Source organism: Ranitomeya variabilis, chromosome 2 (assembly GCF_051348905.1).
Source record: "Ranitomeya variabilis isolate aRanVar5 chromosome 2, aRanVar5.hap1, whole genome shotgun sequence".
NCBI lineage: Eukaryota > Metazoa > Chordata > Amphibia > Anura > Dendrobatidae > Ranitomeya > Ranitomeya variabilis.
Window position 1 is genome coordinate 397,091,008 of NC_135233.1, and position 20,869 is coordinate 397,111,876.

Here is a 20,869-nt window from a genome sequence, read left to right on the forward strand (position 1 = left end):
AAACTTCGCCGAGCGATGTTTTGACTATCATCATTCTGGTTTTGAAATTCGTTTTCTATTAAGTCTAAACATGGAATGGAAGTATGACCCGGTTAAGCAGAAATCCATTTCTGGAACCTAGAAAACTCACTGGCTGGTAGTTCTACCAAGGCACATGCCAAAGATGTATTTGTCCCACTTCTATCAGTAATCTGTGCTAAGATACTTACATTTGTAAGGACAAAGAAACCGTGGTTTTCCATGTGCTTCTACTTTGTACTTTCACTTTAGGGCCATAAACTACTCAGTGAGGGCTGCTGGCATGCTGGTCTCACATTACAGCTGTATAGCAGGGGAGAGGGAGTGGGGAGTTAAATCGCACACAGGCACATGCAGGCAGAGAAAACTGCAGCAGCGAGCCCTGTATGTGTGAGTCTACTTTCACACTAGCGTTTTTGGCTGCACGTCGCAATGCGTCGTTTAGGAGAAAAAAACGCATCCTGCAAAGTTGTCTGCAGGATGCGTTTTTTCCCCATAGACTAACATTACCGACGCATTGCGACGTAGTGCCACACGTCGCAACCGTCGAGCGACGGTTGCGTCGTGTTTTGGCGCACCGCCGCCACAAAAAAACATTTTTTTGTGCATCGGGACCACCCCCTCCTCCCCGGACCTTACAATGAAGCAGCGGAAGCATCTTAAGACTGCTTCCGCTGCCAACGTCGGGCATTTTTTGCACAGTATGCATCGGTACGTCGGGCCGACGCAGCGCGATGGCCCCGTACCGATGCTAGTGTAAAAGCAGCCTAATTGGGACAATGAGAAATTCTTCATATTTCCTGACAGCTGGTATGGCTGGTATACAGACAGGCACTGGTAGATGCAGGCAGGTACAGCTGGTATACAGGCAGGCACTGGCAGATGCAGGCAGGTACAGCTGCTATAGAGACAGGCACTTGCAGATACAGGCAGGCACTGGCAGATGCAGACTGATATGACTGGTATCCAGGCAGGCACTAGCAGGTACAGGCAGGTACAGCTGGTATACAGGCAGGTACTGGCCGGTGCAGGCAAGTACAGCTGGTATACAGGCAGGCACTGGCCGGTGCAGGCAGGTACAGCTGGTATACAGGCAGGCACTGACAGATGCAGGCAAGTACAGCTTGTATACAGGCAGGCACTGGCCGGTGCAGGCAGGTACAGCTTGTATACAGGCAGGCACTGGCCGGTGCAGGCAGGTACAGCTTGTATACAGGCAGGCACTGGCAGATGCAGGCAGATGCAGGCAGATACAGCTGGTATACAGGCAGGCACTGGCAGATGCAGGCAGATACAGCTGGTATATAGGCAGGTAGGGAGGTGCTGGCAGGCACGGCTGAAATACAGGAACACACAGCAGGTACAGAAAGACAGGTACAGACAGGGACAGGAGACTTGAGGACTAGCAAGCATGCGACAAGGCAGAGTGAACACATTGTGGACGCACCTTTAATAACGTGCCTCCCTGGAATTGATTGGGGACACCTTACGATGATGCACGCTGTCCCTTTTAAGAAGAAGGGAGCATGCCCTCACACCCTAAGTACAGTGCCCAGGAATCTGCAAGCTCTGCACAGACCCCGGAGAGCAGCGGGACGGGGCGACGGTATTGAGTGAGCCGGCATCCCTGTTGGGGGAGGAGGGGGCCGCTACAGCAGATATAGAAAGCAAATGGTGCAAAATGTTTAATGAAACCCAATTTGAAAACAAAGCTTTAGCCCAAAATACATGCAATAAAGTTAAAACAAAATGTCCCCAAAGATGGATACCAATTTTAATAAGTAATCAAATATACATGTAAATATATATATTTATATATTTTTTTTATTTACAGACTGCAGTTCTTTTCAGATACAAAGATGCACAGTTTGTCAGTTCCCTTTCCCCAATATTAGTGGCTCCTACATTACTCATCAGAGGGGATCAGTGAGCCCAGGAGGAAGTCCGAACATTTACCACTATCACCTGCTGTCTATTGGGGGCTTCTATAAGGGAACCTGTTGCTACATTATACTGCATTAAACCAGCAGCACACTGTAAGGTTAAGCCTGGAGACCAGAAAAACATGTTATCCTCAATATGTAACGTTATAACATATCTATATGATAGAAAATGTGCAGATCGATGGGCATACCTCCCAACTTTTGAAGATGGGAAAGAGGGACAAAGTTAGCGGCGCGCAACGCGCGCCGCGGCAAATTTTAGGCCACGCCTCTGACCACACCCATTTATAACTAGTCACACCCATATCCACGTCCCAACCACACCCATTTAGCACTGCTGATCACACTGTTTCATATACAATAATTATAAACAAAAAAATATGGCCACACAGTGCTCCATACTGTATATTGGCCGCACATGATGCTCCATACTGTATATTGGCCGCACATGATGCTCCATACTGTATATTGGCCGCACATGATGCTCCATACTGTATATTGGCCGCACATGATGCTCCATACTGTATATTGGCCGCACATGATGCTCCATACTGTATAATGACCGCACATGATGCTCCATACTGTATATTGGCCGCACATGATGCTCCATACTGTATATTGGCCGCACATGATGCTCCATACTGTATATTGGCCGCACATGATGCTCCATACTGTATATTGGCCGCACATGATGCTCCATACTGTATAATGACCGCACATGATGCTCCATACTGTATATTGGCTGCACATGATGCTCCATACTGTATATTGGCCGCACATGATGCTCCATACTGTATATTGGCCGCACATGATGCTCCATACTGTATAATGACCGCACATGATGCTCCATACTGTATATTGGCTGCACATGATGCTCCATACTGTATATTGGCCGCACATGATGCTCCATACTGTATATTGGCCGCACATGATGCTCCATACTGTATAATGACTGCACATGATGCTCCATACTGTATAATGACCGCACATGATGCTCCATACTGTATAATGACCGCACATGATGCTCCATACTGTATAGTGGCTGCACATGATACTTCGTACCATATAATGGCCACACATAGCTACTCCTACACACGCGGCTGCGCTCCTTACACTTTGCCCACACGGCTCCTCTCCATACACCTCACACATACGGCTCCGCTAAATACACCTCGCACACACACGGCTCCGCTCCATACACCTCGCACACACGGCTCCGCTCCATACACCTCGTACACACACAGCTCCGCTCCGTACACCTCGTACACATGGCTCCGCTCCATACACCTCGTACACACACGGCTCCGCTGTATACACCTCGCACACACACGGCTCCGCTCCGTACATCTCGCACACACACGGCTCCGCTCCGTACATCTCGTACACACACGGCTCCGCTCCATACACCTCGTACACACACGGCTCCGCTCCTTGCACCTCGTACGCACACGGCTCTGCTCCTTGCACCTCGTACGCACACGGCTCTGCTCCTTGCACCTCGTACGCACACGGCTCTGCTCCTTGCACCTCGTACGCACACGGCTCTGCTCCTTGCACCTCGTACGCACACGGCTCCCCTCCGTACACCTCGTACGCACACGGCTCCGCTCCGTACACCTCGTACACACACGGCTCCGTTCCGTACACCTCGTACACACACGGCTCCGCTCCGTACACCTCGTACACACACGGCTCCGCTCTGTACACCTCGTACACACACGGCTCCACTCCGTACACACACGGCTCCGCTCCATACACCTCACACACACACGGCTCCGCTCCGTACACCTCGTACACACACGGCTCCCCTCCGTACACCTCGTACACACACGGCTCCGCTCCATACACCTCACACACGCACGGCTCCGCTAAATATACCTCGCGCACACACACGGCTCCGCTCCGTGCACCTCGTACACACACGGTTCCGCTCCGTGCACCTCGTACACACACGGCTCCGCTCCGTGCACCTCGTACACACACGGCTCCGCTCCGTGCACCTCGTACACACACGGCTCCGCTCCGTGCACCTCGTACACACACGGCTCCGCTCCGTGCACCTCGTACACACACGGCTCCGCTCCGTGCACCTCGTACACACACGGCTCCGCTCCGTGCACCTCGTACACACACACGGCTCCGCTCCGTGCACCTCGTACACACACACGGCTCCGCTCCGTACACCTCAAACACACACGGCTCCGCTCCATACACCTCACACACACACGGCTCCGTAAATACACCTCGCACACACACCTTAATTGTGCCATGATTTGCTGTCTCATTATAGCACATGATGATAGTGTCAGACTGTCACAGGGGCTTTGGCTTTGCCCTTTTTAGCGTGGGGAAAAAAAGCAGCCACAATAGCGTCGTCACCCTCTCCTCCTCTGAAATGCACTGACTGGAGTGTCAGTGAGTCATCGATCTGTGAGCACTGAGCAGCCGAGGCAAACAGGGAGGCTGTGAGTGTCCATCCCTCCCTGCTCAGCCCCAGACTCATTCCACGCACGATTTATACTAGCAGGCATTGTCAGCAGTCCACACTGGTCTGCTGGCAGCTGCACATTGCCGCCAGCACCCAGGCTCTGCTGTTACATACCTCAAACTACAAGTGTCCCCTCTCTCTCCCTCTCTGAACGGTGACGCTGGGAGACTCAGGAACATACAGGGGAAGGGGCGTGGCCTAACAAAAGGGGGCGTGGCGGAGTTTCTCCTGCTCTGTGTCCGGGACCACTGTGTCCTGCGCTGGACAGCGGGGCACAGCGTGAAATCCGGGGCAATCCCGCACAATGAGGGACGGTTGGGAGCTATGTCGATGGGGGGTCCAGACACCGAGACCCTCATAGATCCCGACAAAGAAGCAGTGGTGCTGCACATGTGCCACCGCTCCATTCATAGAGTATGGGACTGCAAGAAACAGCCAAGCGCTCACTGTACCTGTAACGGAGTACCACCCCCGAACTGATTTCATAGACCATACTTCATTAACATTTCCTACCCTGCTTCTGGTGGGGGGCATTGTGTTCATTGGTTGCTCTCTGCAGGGGGCTTCTCTGACTGTCTGGGACAGTGGGACTGGACATCTGGAGCCTCTTTTGTACTTTCAGCTCCAGGTAACAAATGTTTGAGGGTGGGTGTGAACCCCTCCACCCATCCAAGGGGCTGATCCTTAGAGGGTGGAACAATAAGCCCATGGATATACTATCATTCTTCTGGGACCTGTGTGGTGTGAGGAGCTAGGATCTGCTGCTGCGGCCAGATCCTGCTGCCTGTCTATGAACTAGTGTTTTGTTTTCCCTGGAGTCGGATTATCGGGTGTCGCCCTGGATTTGTTATTTTGTTGCGGCCTTATTGTAAATTGAAGAACCTGATCACTGTTTGCCGGAATATTCTCTCAGTTGCAATAAAGGTCTCTTGGATTATTCATCGGTCTGCTGTCCCTGCTTGTTCTGTCGCACACCCCGTCACAGTACCCCGTAATCTTTGACAGTCTCCAAGGTGGAGGAGCGCCTGAGCAGCCATCACCTTCCAGAGGGTTTCACTCCCGGCAGCATGGATGAGCAGGAACCACATCCTAACGCACCTGAATGGGCGATCTCTGCAGCCTTGTAGTTGCGATCATTGCATTGTGGTCTCTTCATTCTCAGGATCAGTGGGGACCCCGATGTCAGACCCAAATTATCTGATTTTTCCATCAGTTACTGAGAAGGGAATATCCCTAAAATATTCTCAGTTTCAGGGACTTTCCTTTCTTTTTATAATTAATCGAATGTATTGTGGTTGAAAAATATTTTTTTTTTCCAATTGCATGTCATAAGAATTTTGCACAATTTAGTTTCTACAGGTTCTTTGTTTCCATCTACAATGTCAGCTGCAGAAAAAGGTAACTGAGAATCCAACTGGAAAGTTTATAAATCTCTCATCTCTCATTTTCTGAGCTCCTCAAAGTTGATTTTTGATCACATCAAAGTGCAGCTCAGACTTGGTGAGGTCTGTGGTCATAAATCAGTGCAGAAGAGTTTAGAAAAAAAAAATAAAAACAGTTAGGCCGGAGTCACACTGAAGCGTAATACGGACGAGTGCTATGCCATAAAAAAACGCAGAGCACTCGGATCAATGTCAATCTATGGGGCAGCTCCTATCATCCGTTGTTTTCTCCGCCGTATTATACCATATATCATATCATATTATTTTCCCGCGCTGTCAGTTCACCGCGTCAGGCGGGGAGTCAGCGCATACTCAGTGACTACCGCTGATGTCACTTAGGTTGCGTTGATTCCCCGCCTGACCTCAGTGAACTGACAGCGTGGGAAAATGTTCAGAAACTTTCCCACGCTAGAGAGTTCATGTCCGGTCAGGCGGGGAGGCTGCGCAGGCAGCTTTTCATTCATTCCCAAGTCGTTTACAGCCGAGAGTGGCCACATTAGCAGCGCTCCCAGTTGTAAATGTATTTAACCCCTTGAGATGGATTTACAGCGTGGGACTTGACTGTACGGCGGACAGGTATGGGATATTAAGTGAAAACACCCAAGCACTACCTGACCATGCAGCAGAAAACCACCACTAGAATCCCCTCAGCTGTTAAGGTCAATCAATAAGGGGTAGGTGTCACCCTTGTAGAAAAATAAACAAGTGTTATATAGACTGACCACGCTCCAGGGGAGAATATCACAGAGCAAACTAAGTGGGTCCAATGAATGTATATAGTAATCTAGTGGCCGTCGAGTAAATGAATAAATTCCTAGCCCCAGAAGGTAACAACACTACTAGCACACAGATCCCCTTTATAGTAAAGCTATACTGCCGGCCGGAGCATAAGGCTATGTCTCCACGTTCAGGATAATAATAATAATAATAGTTTTATTTATATAGCGCCAACATATTCCGCAGCGCTTTACAACTTATAGAGGGGACTTATACAGACAATAGACATTACAGCATAACAGAAATCACAGTTCAAAACAGATACTAGTAGGAATGAGGGCCCTGCTCGCAAGCTTACAATCTATGAGGAAAAGGGGAGACACGAGAGGTGGATGGTAACAATTGCTTTAGTTATTTGGACCAGCCATAGTGTAAGGCTCGGGTGTTCATGTAAAGCTGCATGAACCAGTTAACTACCTAAGTATGTAACAGTACAGACACAGAGGCTGTTAACTGCATAAAGTGTATGAGAACATGATGGAGGAACGTGATTATGTTGTTGTTTTTTTATTAATAGGCCACACAGGGATAATTAGGTTAATGCGTTGAGGCGGTAGGCCAATCTGAACAAATGAGTTTTTAGGGCACGCTTAAAACTGTGGGGATTGGGGATTAATTGTATTAACCTAGGTAGTGCATTCCAAAGAATCGGCGCCGCACGTGTAAAGTCTTGGAGACGGGAGTGGGAGGTTCTGATTATTGAGGATGCTAACCTGAGGTCATTAGCAGAGCGGAGGGCACGGGTAGGTTGGTAGACTGAGACCAGAGAGGAGATGTAGGGTGGTGCTGAGCCATGGAGTGCTTTGTGGATGAGGGTAGTAGTTTTGTACTGGATTCTGGATTGGATGGGTAGCCAGTGTAATGACTGGCACAAGGTAGAGGCATCGGTGTAACGGTTGGCGAGGAATATGATCCTGGCAGCAGCATTCAGGACAGATTGGAGCGGGGAGAGTCTGGTAAAAGGTAGGCCAATTAGTAGAGAGTTACAATAGTCCAGACGAGAATGAATAAGTGAGACAGTAAGAGTTTTTGCAGAGTCGAAAGTAAGAAAAGGGCGAATTCTGGAAATGTTTTTGAGATGCAGATAAGAAGAGCGAGCCAGTGATCGGATGTGGGGGGTGAATGAAAGCTCGGAATCAAGGATGACTCCAAGGCAGCGGGCATGTTGCTTTGGAGTAATGGTGGAACCGCACACAGAGATGGCAATGTCGGGCAAAGGTAGGTTTGTAGAGGGAGAGAACACGAGGAGTTCAGTTTTTGACAGGTTCAGTTTCAGATAGAGGGAGGACATGATGTTAGAGACAGCGGTAAGACAATCACTGGTGTTTTCTAAAAAGGTCGGCGTGATAACAGGAGAAGAGGTATATAATTGGGTGTCGTCAGCATAGAGATGGTACTGGAAACCAAATCTACTGATTGTTTGTCCAATAGGGGCAGTATACAAAGAGAAGAGGAGGGGGCCTAGGACTGATCCTTGAGGAACCCCAACAGTAAGGGGAAGGTGAGAGGAGGAGGAACCAGCAAAACAAACAGTGAAGGATCGGCCAGAGAGATAGGAGGAGAACCAAGAGAGAACGGTGTCCTTGAGGCCGATGGAGCGGAGCATAGTGAGAAGGAGCTGATGATCCACAGTGTCGAATGCTGCGGAGAGATCCAAGAGAATGAGCATGGAATAGTGACCATTAGATTTAGCTGTTAGTAGGTCATTAGAGACTTTAGTGAGGGCAGTTTCAGTAGAGTGTAAAGAGCGGAAACCAGATTGAAGAGGGTCGAGAAGAGAATTATCTGAGAGATAGCGGGTAAGACGGGAGTGGACCAGGCGTTCCAGGAGTTTAGAGATGAAGGGAAGATTAGAGACAGGTCTATAATTAGCGGCACAATTTTGATCGAGGGAGGGCTTTTTAAGTAGTGGATGTATGATGGCATGCTTAAATGAGGAGGGAAAAATACCGGAAGTGAGGGAAAGGTTGAATATTTTTGTTAGGTGAGAGGTGACAGCCGGGGAAAGGGACTGGAGGAGATGCGACGGAATGGGGTCGCTGGTGCAAGTGGTCGGGCGAGAAGATGCAAGGAGCCTGCTTACTTCTTCTTCTGTAACTGGTTCAAAGTCAGAGAGTGAACTAGATGCAGTGGGGGAGGGAGGACAGTGCTTGGTATGAAGAGATTGGGAAATGATTTCCTGTCGAATGTGGTCAATTTTTTCTTTGAAGTAATTGGCCAGATCGTCAGCGCGGAGATCTGTGGTTGGGGCCTGCTCTCTTGGGTTGAGTAGGGACCGGAAAGTGTCAAAGAGACGTTTAGGGTTATTGGACAGCGAGGTGATGAGGGTGTTGAAATAGGTTTGTTTGGAGAGGTGAAGGGCAGAGTTGTATGTTTTTAACATGAACTTATAATGGATGAAATCTTCGGGCAGATTAGATTTTCTCCACAGACGTTCGGCGCACCTGGAACACCGCTGCAGGAAACGTGTTTGCAGCGTGTGCCACGGTTGTTGCCGTCTGTGCCGAGTTGTTCTATGTATAGGAGGTGCAGCTTCTTCCAGGGCACTTTGCAGGGTTTCATTGTAATGCTTCAGAGCAGAATCAGGACAAGAGATGGAGGAGATTGGGGCCAATGAAGACTGCAAGTTCTTCATAAGTTTCTGGGTGTTAATGGCCTGTATGTTTCTATAAGTGTGGAAAGTGGGGGTGACCTGAGCGGGATGGCAGTTCTTGATAGAGAATGAAAGAAGGTTGTGGTCAGAGAGCGGGAGAGGGGAGTTTGTGAAATCATCCAGTGAGCAAAGCCGGGAGAAGACCAAATCAAGGGAGTTTCCATCATCATGTGTTGGAGAGTTAGTATGCTGCGAGAGGCCGAAAGAGGAGGTTAGAGATAAAAGGTGAGAAGCAGATGGGGAGAGGGGAGAAGCAATTGGGATATTGAAATCACCCATGATGAGGGTGGGGGTGTCATAAGAGAGAAAGTGTGGAAGCCAGGTGGCAAAATGATCCAGGAACTGGTGAGAGGGGCCGGGAGGACGATACACCACCGCCACTCGCATGGAGAAGGGGACGTAGAGTCTGACAGCATGGACCTCAAAGGAAGGGAATACAAGTGAGGGTACTTGGGGGATAACTTGGAAGGTACATTTGGGTGAAAGGAGCAGACCAATGCCTCCACCTGCTCTGTTGTCTGATCTTGGGGTATGAGAAAAGTGTAGTCCACCAAATGAGAGAGCAGCAGCAGCGGTGGTGTCTGACTGCTGGATCCAGGTTTCAGTAAGAGCCAGGAGATTAAGAGAGTTAGAAAGGAAGAAGTCATGAATGAAGGAGAGTTTATTACACACAGAGCGAGAATTCCAAAGGGCACAATTCAAAGAGACAGAAGGCATGCAGGGAATATTAATAAGGTTAGAGGGGTTTCTTGGTGTAGCAGGTGGGAGGTTTGACTGGCTATAACATGGGGGGCCGGGGTTCGGAGAGATGTCTCCAGCAACTAGGAGAAGGAGGATAGAAAGAGTGAGCAGATGGTTAAGTGATTTGTGAGAGCGTCTCTTGTGTTGGATGGTGGGACTGCATGGATCTGTACTGTTAAGCAATGTGAACAGAGCATGAGTGCTATACATAGGAGAGGCAAGGACAGAGGGGCCAATATGGATGGAGTGTAAAGAGTTGATGCAAGGGCGGTGATTGTGTGTGAAAGCAGCAGCCATGATATAGATTATACAAATACATATGGTGAGTATTTGCTGTGTGCCAACTGAATAGGGAATAGATTTAGATTGTCTTACCTGTCTCCTGCCCTGTCTAACTGCCATGTTATAACTGCTGAATACTTAAAAAAAAAAGTACTTTGAAAAAAAAATGTACACGAATAATAGTGCACGAATGCCCCCTGCATGAATGCTTCCCCAAGCTATATCTACATTTATAGGTGGCCAGCTCTTAGATCTCACTTTTTTTTTTTTTTTTTTTTTTTTTTTTTTTGGTCTTCCCCCCTCTCGTTACCAATCAATCTAACTCAATGGATGGGCGGCGGTATCGCCGCAGCGGCGAAGCCGCTCGGCGCTAAGCCCCGCCCCCTTTCTGGGACGCGATCATGCCGGATGTGTTAACTCTTCACATCCGGGATGATCGCTCTGTCCCATAGGGCCCTGTGATATGCCTTGCGGGGACTCTGCGTCCCCGCAAGGTGTACGGACATGCTGCGATCTGAAAAGACGCGCAGCATGTCCGGAGTCGCAGGGCCGCCGCGTGCGGGTTTCCACGCAGAGTGGAGACGGGATTTCATAAAATCCCCTCCACTATGCTGGAACATCTGGATGCTGCTTGTTTGACGCTGCAGCTCTGCGCAGCGTCAAACAAGCAGCGTTTCCTGACCGTGGAAACATACCCTAACCTGGCTCTGTCTGATTAATTGCTGTCCTGCTCTACTGCTATCTGCATCTGCAACTCACAGCAATATATCTGCAGATCTGCCAGCTCACACACGACACTCTCCACTGAAAGGTAAAGGCTCCACTGCCTGTCTCACTCTAAGGCCGGTTTCACACGTCAGTGGCTCCGGTACGTGAGGTGACAGTTTCCTCACGTACCGGAGCCACAGACAGACGTAGACACATTAAAATCAATGCATCTGTGCAGATGTGCAGATCTGTGATCTGTGTCATTGATTTTTTGCGGACCGTATCTCCGTGTGCCAAACACGGAGACATGTCAGTGTTCGTGGGAGCGCACGCATTACACGGACCCATTAAAGTCAATGGGTCCGTGTAAAACACGTACCGCACACGGACGTTCTCCGTGTGCCGTGCAGGAGACAGCGCTCCAGTAAGCGCTGTCCCCCCCACATGGTGCTGAAGCCGCGATTCATATCTTCTGTGCAGCAGCGTTTGCTGTAAAGAAGATATGAATAATCCATTTTTTTAGTGGTATTTCGTGTTTAAAATAAAGCTCCATGTCCCCACCCCCTGTGCCCCCCCCCCCCTGTGCGCCCCCCCGCTGTTCTGAAAATACTCACTCGGCTCCCTCGTTGGCTGTCGCTGCTTCCTGTCCTGGCCGCAGCTTCTACTGTATGCGGTCACGTGGGGCCGCCGATTACAGTCATGAATATGCGGCTCCACCTCCCATAGGGGTGGAGCCGCATATTCATTACTGTAAATGAGCGGCCCCACGTGACCGCATACAGTAGAAGGTGCGGCCAGGACAGGACACTGCGAGGGAGGCGGGTGAGTATTTTAATAACAGCGGGCGGCCGCACAGGGGGTGGGGACATGGAGCTTTATTTTAAACACGAAATACCACTAAAAAAATTGATTATTCATATCTTCTTTACAGCAAACGCTGCTGCACAGGGGCTAAACTTTAGCGCTGTCTCCTACACGGTGCGTGTGGTACCCAGTGGGCACACGGGAGGCACACGTGTGCCACACTGATGTGCCACAGAAACGCAGGGGCACACGGACACGAATAATTCCGGTACCGTTTTTTTCCGGTACCGGAATTATCTGGACGTGTGAGACTGGCCTAAAGGGGATCTGTGTGCTAGTAGTGTTGTTACCATCTGGGGCTAGGAATTTATTTATTTACTGGACGGCCACTAGATTACTATATACATTTTTTGTCTATCAAATTTACTTAGCTTGTTTTTTTTTTTTTTGCTATTCTCTCTTGGAGTGCCATCTGGGGCTAGTATTTGTCTTACTGGATGGCTACCAGTCTCTATATATTCTTTGTTCATTGGACCCACTTAGTTTGCTCTGTGATATTCTCCCCTGGAGCGCGGTCAGTCTATTTAACACAGGTATGGGATATTGTTGCTTTTTTATTTTGCATTTTTTTCAGAAGAACGAGGGCTTCGCTTGGATTGAGCGTACAATAAAGATGTTAAAACCTGTGTGTTTATTTATTTCATTAAAAGACTTTATTCTTAATGTGTGTGAGTATTTTTAACCCTTTCAGACTATTGGATTAATAATGGATAGGTGTCTTATTGACACCTCTCCATTATTAACCAGGCTTAATGTCACCTTAGAATAGCAAGGTGACATTAACCCCTTATTACCCCATATGCCAATGCCACAGGACAGTGGAAAGAGAGAGGCTAAGTGCCGGAATAGGCGCATCTTACAGATGTGCCTTTTCTGGGGTGGCTGGGGGCAGATGTTTTTTAGCCAGGGGGACAATAAAGATGGCCCACCTCTAGACTATTAATATCTGCCCTCAGTCACTGGCCTTCCCTGTCTGGAGGAGAAAATTGCGCGAGAGCCCACACCAGTTTTTTCCGTGAATTAACCCTTTAATTTAACACCTAGAGCTCCCAAATTTGGCACACACACACTACTAACATTATTAGGTAGGATATATAAAAATATAATGGCTATGAAATGGCTTACTGTATGTATACCATGTCTCATATCCTGTCGGGTTCGGTAATGATTTAGCAAAAGCCGACAATTGAATTATCGGCTATTCTGCTATCTAGCTCTGTATGAAATATAAATGTCCATTTTGCAAGCCGGCAAGAAATTCTCACCATAAGAATGCCATACTGATGACACACGGATACTTTTTGGAGAAAAAAATCGCATCCTCGCATTGAATACGGATGACATACGCATCATTGATCATGAACATTTCTGCGTATCTCGGCCGTAAAAAACGGACCGTATTTTTATACGTTAGGTGTGACGTCGGCCTTATAGTTCTTCTGTCAAAACAAACTCACTGATGGTTTCAATGTTTCCTCATTCTGCAGTCTGCACTGTGCATGGAAACAAAGAGAATGTGCAGGCGAAACAGTGCAAAACAGAAAGCTTAAGTGCAAGAAACCTATTAAGTAAAAAAAAATTCATGCATTTAGTAAAAAAAGGATGTCTCTGAATGTGTCCATACCCTTTAGGCCACGTTCACACTTGCAGTATTTGGCCAGCATTTTCCACCAGTATTTGTAAGCGATAAATACAGAAGTGGGGACGTGTTTCTGTTCTACGTTTCCTTTCCTGGTTTTGGCTTAAAAAAATGATGTAAAATACCGACCAAATACTGAACATGTGGACACAGCCTTAGGAATATATCATGTTACTTCTGGTGGATGAGATGTCAGGGGACACATTATGGAGCTCAGATTGGCTTTTCTTGTGTTCATGTACCTGGAGATGCCTTAAAATCCCTTCTCTTTCGTTGCAGATTTTGTGGAGGGAGAAAGAAAGCTTCCCTCAAAGACTCGGCAGAAAAGAACGGAATCAGCAGAAATCAAGCAGCGTGCACTTTAGATATTAGAAGAGTTCTGCTCCGCGATAAACAGGATGTATTTCATGCAGCGTTAGTGAATAATTGATGAATTTAAGATTTCATTCTATAACATCGAAATAAAAAACACAAATTGTCTCGGGAATGTGAAGTTAATACACGGATCGTCTCGCCCCGACACCGGATCCGAGCGCTGCGTCTCTTCTTGTAGTTATGAGCTTTCCCAAAACTGAGCCTGCAACTATTCCTGTGTCTCAGCCTCCCGCCATGTATAATTCATACCCCAGACCGTACACGAGGTGTATATATATATATAATATATATATATATATATATATATATATATTAGCTGTGTCTAGCAGGAGACATCTTATCTCTTAAAGCACCCTGATTATACAAATATATAAATGGAATAAAAGAACTAAGCTCCTGAAATTATAGAAAATCATGGGAAGTCCCACCGAGCAGCAACCACAACACTCTACATGGCACCTCTGTGGCTTCATTACTAATAGAATCCTTATCTGTGAGTGCTGGATAGAATGAGAAGGTACAATGTAGTGATCAATAGTGGAACTGCATCAGCAGAATAGTGAGTGCAGCTCTGGAGTGTCATACAGGAAGAGGCGGAGCCTGCTTGCCGTGTGCTCTGTGTGTGCTGCCTAGAGAGAGCTCCTGGGAAGGGAGGTAAAGTTTTTCATCCAGGACTTTTTGTCTGCCCCCTTCCCAGGAAAGAAGGCTCATTTTGGGACTGGCCTCCGGGGCCGGGCCCCCGGCTCCCACCTCCCGGTCCAAGCCGGCGGGGGGGTGGGAGGACTCCAACTCCGGCTAGGGTCACAAGATCTGGCCAAGAATCAGGCAAGGGATCCAGCTTGAAGACCCGTAGGACCCCTGAGGCCGCGGCGGCTCCTTCCCCTAGGTAGGCCTAGTACGAGCAGGGGTGCTGCAGCGGTGCCCCTTGGTTGGGGTACTAAGGCGGCTAGAGAATCCGCCGTGGGCTATGGTTCACGCATCCATGCGCACCTCTGCGAGTATGAGGACGCCTCAAGGAAGCTAAAATCCCTCTGGGGGGAGTTGAGGGTAGCTAAGGAGAGGTCTGACAGGGCCTCCGGCAATAAGAAGGCCGAGCTATCCGCCGCAGTCAAGAAGATAAAAAAATCCATACAAGACCTGGAAAGCCGGAGGTGTGAGATCCTGGATGGCAGCGGGCCCTTCCGTGAAAAGTTGGAAAATGACGACCGGTTCAGAGCCATGACCGGTGGGGCTCCGGAGGGGTCACGGAGCGTCGGCCAGGTGGTGGAGGAGGATGATGAGGAAGAGGAATGCGAGGAGGAGGTCGCGCCCTACCCACCGCCTGGTGGCCTGGTAAGAGATCTCCAGGCGTCGCATAGCGGGATAGCCCCCGAGCAGGTGGCTCTCCCGTCAGATTCTGGCCCTTCAGGGGACAGCGGGAGCGAGGGGGAGGATGAGGATGGTGGTAGTAGCAGCGAGGGGGGCTGCCTCGTCATGCAGCAGATCCGGCAGATCGAGTCCCCGGTTCGTTTTAACCAGCTGAGGTTCGGGGATGAGATATGTGAGGACGAGGCAACCAGGAGGGGGATGAAGAGAAAGGCAAAGAAAAGTAAGAAGAAGAAAACATCTACTGTGGAGAAATATGTGTATGTCCCCCTCTCTGGGGCCCCCCGATCCCGCTGTGCGGCACCCGCTACCCACCCCGGCTCGGCCTCTGTTGTGGGTCCGCAGCGGGGGAGCAGGGAGATTACAGGCCATGACACGCAGGGCGCTGCCTCTGTTTGTGGTAACGGAGGGGGTAGTGATGTGTCTGATATGGAGCATGGTGTGGAAGGTGTCCCAGAGGTGGGCAAGAGAGTAGCAGCCGGGACCGCATCTCCGGCGGTGAGCGCTGGGGTGTCCGGGTCCCCCACTTACGGATCCGCTAAAACTGGATCGCTTCTGGGGACGCAGGCACCTAGTAAAGTAAAGGGGGAGGGGCCTGCGGCACCGGCAGAACCGGCTCATAAAAAGAAAATGGTGGGGGCTCCCCTGGTGGGGTCTGCGGTGAAGTCGTGGTCTCCTGCATTGGGGGCACCGCCGCTGGTGGATGCTGAGAGGGAGTGGCCTAGCCTGGGGCCGGCTGCTGGAGTTGCTGTGGCCAGGCTGTTTGTGGCCCAGGGTGTGGTGTTGGGGGGCGCTGTGCCTCAGGGGACTGGTACCGCCGGGGGGATTCCTGGGGGTGGATCCAGCTCTGGGTCGGCTCTGGAGGTCCCGCTGCGGCCGGTCTCGGGGAGCATGGCCTCCTCGGCACCTGCTGCCCATGCAGGTGCAGCTTTGGAAAGTTGTGCTGTGCGGCTGAAGGCTGGGGGCGTGGCTTCCCAAGCAAAAGAAAAAAAAATGGTCTTAGCTACTGTCAGCAATGGAGCAGGGACTGCAGCTGCAGCAGATAGCAGCAAGGGCGCCTGCCTGGCGGGGTCCCCTGAGTCTGGGGGCTTACCTGCGGTGGGGGCTCCGGTGACAAGTCAGGATGGAGCTGGAGGTGAGTCTGCACCTGGCTTCCTACCTGCCAGTGAGGGCGGAGGCTCTGCGCCTGCTGTGGTGCAAAGTCAGGCTGTGCTGCTTAGATCCTATGGCAGCGCGACCCTTAAAGGGACACAAGCGCTGTGTGTGCCAAACCCCCCAGCAGGGAAGATGCCACCAGTAGGTGGCGGTAGCAGAGGGGAAACAAAACCTGGAAATACCCAAAAGGTGAGGCAAAATAATACTGACCCCAGTGTGCATGTGAGTGAGAGTGGGGTGACTGATGGAGTGGAGCTGAGGGGTCAGTGAGGAAAGGCGAGCCTGGTACATCTGCCCACCAGTGGCAACAGGTGAGGAGCCGTAAGGGCAGGGGCAGGATAAGCCTCAGGCAACTGGGGTGATAACTGCCCCCACCCTGGAGGCGGCAGCCAAAGCCTCTGAGGCCCTGGGGGAAAAGGCAGTGAGCGAGAAGATCCGGAGGATGGAAAGGGAGGAGTTGGCTGCTTCTGATAACTCTTCCCAGTATGAAAGTCTGGATGAAGAGGTGGTGGAGCAGCCTAAAAAAATGGGTGACAATCGTACCGGTAAGAGTCGGAAGAAGAGGAAAAACAAGGCTAAAAAATCTAAGCCCCCCCTGGCCACTAGGGTGCCTATGCAGTGCCCCAGAGTCCTGGTCGTTGCAGTACTGTTGCTCCGCCGCTAAGGGGGGCTATGGTACATCTGATGGCACTGAAGGAGTTCATCTGACCAGGTATCACAGACACCAATACATTTCACAGTCTGGCCTCCAGGGGGAGCTAAGGGTTCTATTTATTAGGCCACTCCTCACAATCTGGTAAAACTGGGGGTTAGGCAGGAAGTTAGAAGAGAAGCTGACTGGGAATCGAACAGGCAACATCCTGTGGCAGAGGGTGTTGCGGGGAGAGACTCAGAGGGGTCCCTGTCAGGGGTGGGATCCTGACAGAGGCCTAGCAACCAGAGAGAACGTTACGGGACCGCGCCTGCACGATATAGCGGCGGTACCCCAAGAAAGGATAAGAAGCGAGGTTTATTGTGCTGAGTGAGAAACGAGATCAACGCAACAAGGAGAATACCAGTAGGAGTCGTGCTGTAAGATGAGGCAACATCCTATTGAGGCGCATAACCGGTGGCCAGAACGCCGAGGAAGTATAGAGCTCCAGGCCAAACTTCAAACCTACGGCAGGACAGTCAGTTATAGGCGGGCTGTCTCACCCAATTGACCTAGGAAGACACAAGGGGGGTAACAACAGGAGTGGGGCGACGCTAGAGTCCCGGAAGAGCTCCGAGCCTCCCCGTCATACGGGTGCGTCCTAACCATAAGATCTGGGGGGGCATGGAAGAACATCAGAATCGAGTTGTGAGGGAACACGAGAAACAGACACAACAGTTGTGAGGACTATCCCATGGTGCTTAGCAGGGAAGGACTACAACACACAAGCGCTAGAAGGTAGGCACAGATTTCCACCTGCAAAGGGAGCTCTGGATGTGCCATCGGACCGGCCAGGCTTGCGCAGCCCGGTTAACCGTATTCCGGATTGAGGATCCTGAAGCCTTCAGTAAAGAGGCAAAGAGACTGCAACCTGGTGTCCTCGTTATTTACTGCAACCTGCACCGCACCACTACAACATCACCACCATCTCGCACACCTATCATTGTACGCCCCTCAGCAGGGTCACGGACTGGGTCTAGCCACCGTGACAATCCCAGAGCAGAGACTCAGAGGCCCGGTACTGGGTACCCCTCGGCCCTGCGACAGTGGGGGCGCTACACCTACGGAAGGGCTCACCGACTCCCCTCTGATCCCCCTCTCCAATCGGTTCCAAGCCCTCGATGACTCTGCTGTGTCGGAGGTCGGGGGTGAGGGGCCGGACGCAACATCTGCGGTGCCTTCGGGGAGTGGTGAGGTCTGTCCTCTGGGGGATTCACACTCCTCTGGAGGGGGGACTACCTCGGGGTCCAGGGGCGAGGAATCTATTTCTGGGAAGTCCAGTGCTTTAAAGGAGGATATGGACACCTCGGTGTCTTTAAAGAGGAGGGGCGAGTCGGGCTCCTCCTCAGAGGGGGAGAGGAAATCAGGGGGTACGGTTAAAAAACAGGCCATCTAACTCAATCACCCATGATGGCGGAACCTACCCCGTTGACTCTGGCGTTGATTAATGTCGCCGGCATAAAGTCAGATACGGCTAGATTTACGGCCTTTGATTTTTTCACCCAGGTTGAGGCTGATATTTTATTTTTGCAGGAGACCAGACTAACGGACCTGGGGTCCATCTACAAAGCAAAGAGGGAATGGAGGAGTGGGCCCTCATACTGGTCTCTTGCGGCCGAGCCGTATAGTGGGGTAGCGGTCCTTTTTAAGACCGCGGAGGTGGAATGCAGACGGGTGATCGAGGTAGAAATGGGGAGATGTTTGGTCCTTGACGTCTTCATGAGGGGACAGGAGCTTCGGCTCATCAATATCTATGGCCCGCAATCTAAGTGGGACCATAAATGTCTCTTCCTGAGGATCAAGCCCTATCTTTTTACGAGCTGGCAGGTGGTCTTCGGTGGGGATTTTAATACTGTAACCAGACTCCGTGACAGGGGAGGCCCCGGAGACCGGCTGGCTTATGATAGCGTAGCCTTGAATAGCATAGTAAGCGAAGCTCGCCTGGTGGATGTCCACATCTGGCACACCCCAGGTCACGGGGGTTTCACCTTTTTTAGGGGAAGCAGTAGGTCTAGGATAGATAGGTTTTTTTAAAGGAGGAAGCCGTCTCTTCTGCAGTGTCTTCTGTTGAGGTGGAGTTCTCCGATCACTGTTTCATTTTTTTTACTTTTAATGTTACAGAGACCCCCCGGATGGAGAGAGGCCTATGGAAGCTGAATTCGTCCCTTCTGGAAGAGGCGGAAGTAAGACAGTCCTTTGAGGAATTTCTTCAGAGCTAGGTACCTCTCTTGGGTCTTTGTAGCAGTAAGCCTGAGTGGTGGGAGATCTTCAAAAGAAGGGTCACAAGGTTCTTCCGTCAGCTCTCGAGCCTCAGGGGCTGAACAGGTACCGCCTGTATCGGGAGCTGGGGAGGAAACTCGAGCAGCTCGTCTCGACTGGAGGGGACCGAGAGGAAATCTCCAGGGTGAAGACCTTGCTCAAGGGGTGCCAGTATGATAGGCACACATCCTTGGTTTTTGAGAGGGATTTCGGGAGGTACCGCTCGCTCGACCCTTACAGAAACTGCAGGTTGTCAGTGAATTGTAAGATGGTGAGAGGACTGATTGACAGTATGGGGTCCCTGAACAGATCCAAATCAGGGATCCTGGAGGTGGTCAGATCCTTCTACTTGCACCTCTTGGGGAGGAGGGATCCTGATCGAGATGAGATGTCGGCTTTCCTGACTGAAACCATCCCTGAGCCAGGGGATGACCCCTCTCTTCATGTTTTGGCAGAAGCAATCAGGGAAGAGGAAGTGAGACGGGCGATTGATGGGCTCTGGCCCAAAAAGTCACCCGGTCCGGATGGCTTAACATGTGAGTTCTACAAGACTTTTAGGGACTCTTTGGTCCCCCTCTTGACTGAGGTGTTTAATGAGTGCCTCTCCTCAGACATTCTGCCCAGTTCAATGAGGAAGTCAGCCCTGATTATCCTGTCAAAGGGTAAAGACTCGTCCCGTATTGAGAATTGGCGTCCCATAGCGCTTCTCAATACGGACCGAAAGGTTCTGGCAAAGGTGCTTTTTAATCGGTTGGTGCAGTTTGCGCCCCGGCTTCTTTCGGGGGCCCAGCACTACTCTGTTCCAGGCCGCAGTACATTTAGTGCTGTGCTCGGTGTCCGGGAGGCAGTGGAGTAGGGCAGGGCAGGTCACTGGAAGGGGTACTTGCTGTCCTTAGACCAGGCGAAGGCCTTTGACCGGGTTAACCATGAGTACCTCTGGTCCGTCCTTCTGAGGTATGGTCTGCCTGGGAGGTTTGTGGATTGGTTGAGTTTTATACAATGGGGCAGAGACTTTTCCGCTCGTGAACGGTTGGGTCGGACACCCTTTTGAGGTGAGGTCTGGTGTCCGCCAGGGCTGTCCTCTGAGCCCACTGTTATACGTGTTTGCGATCGACCCCCTTTTAAGGAGGGTGGAGCGTGGACCGTTGGTGGGAGTCAGGATGGACCAGGTGGAGCCAGAGGCCGCCTTGAGGGTAGTGGCGTACACTGACGATGTTTCCCTTTTTGTATCCTCGAGAGAGGAGGCAGATTGGGTGATGTCTGAGGTTGAACGCTACTCGGTGGCATCCGGGTCCATGATCAACCGGGACAAGTGTGAGAGTCTCTGGCTGGGAGGGGGAGATCCAAGTTTTGATCTCCCGGACACCCTTCCAGGGCCTCATGCCACAGCAAAAATATTAGGCATCAGTTTCGGCCGGGGGACTATCCCCAGTAAAACTGGGAGGGCAGACTTAAGATTGCCGCCCAGA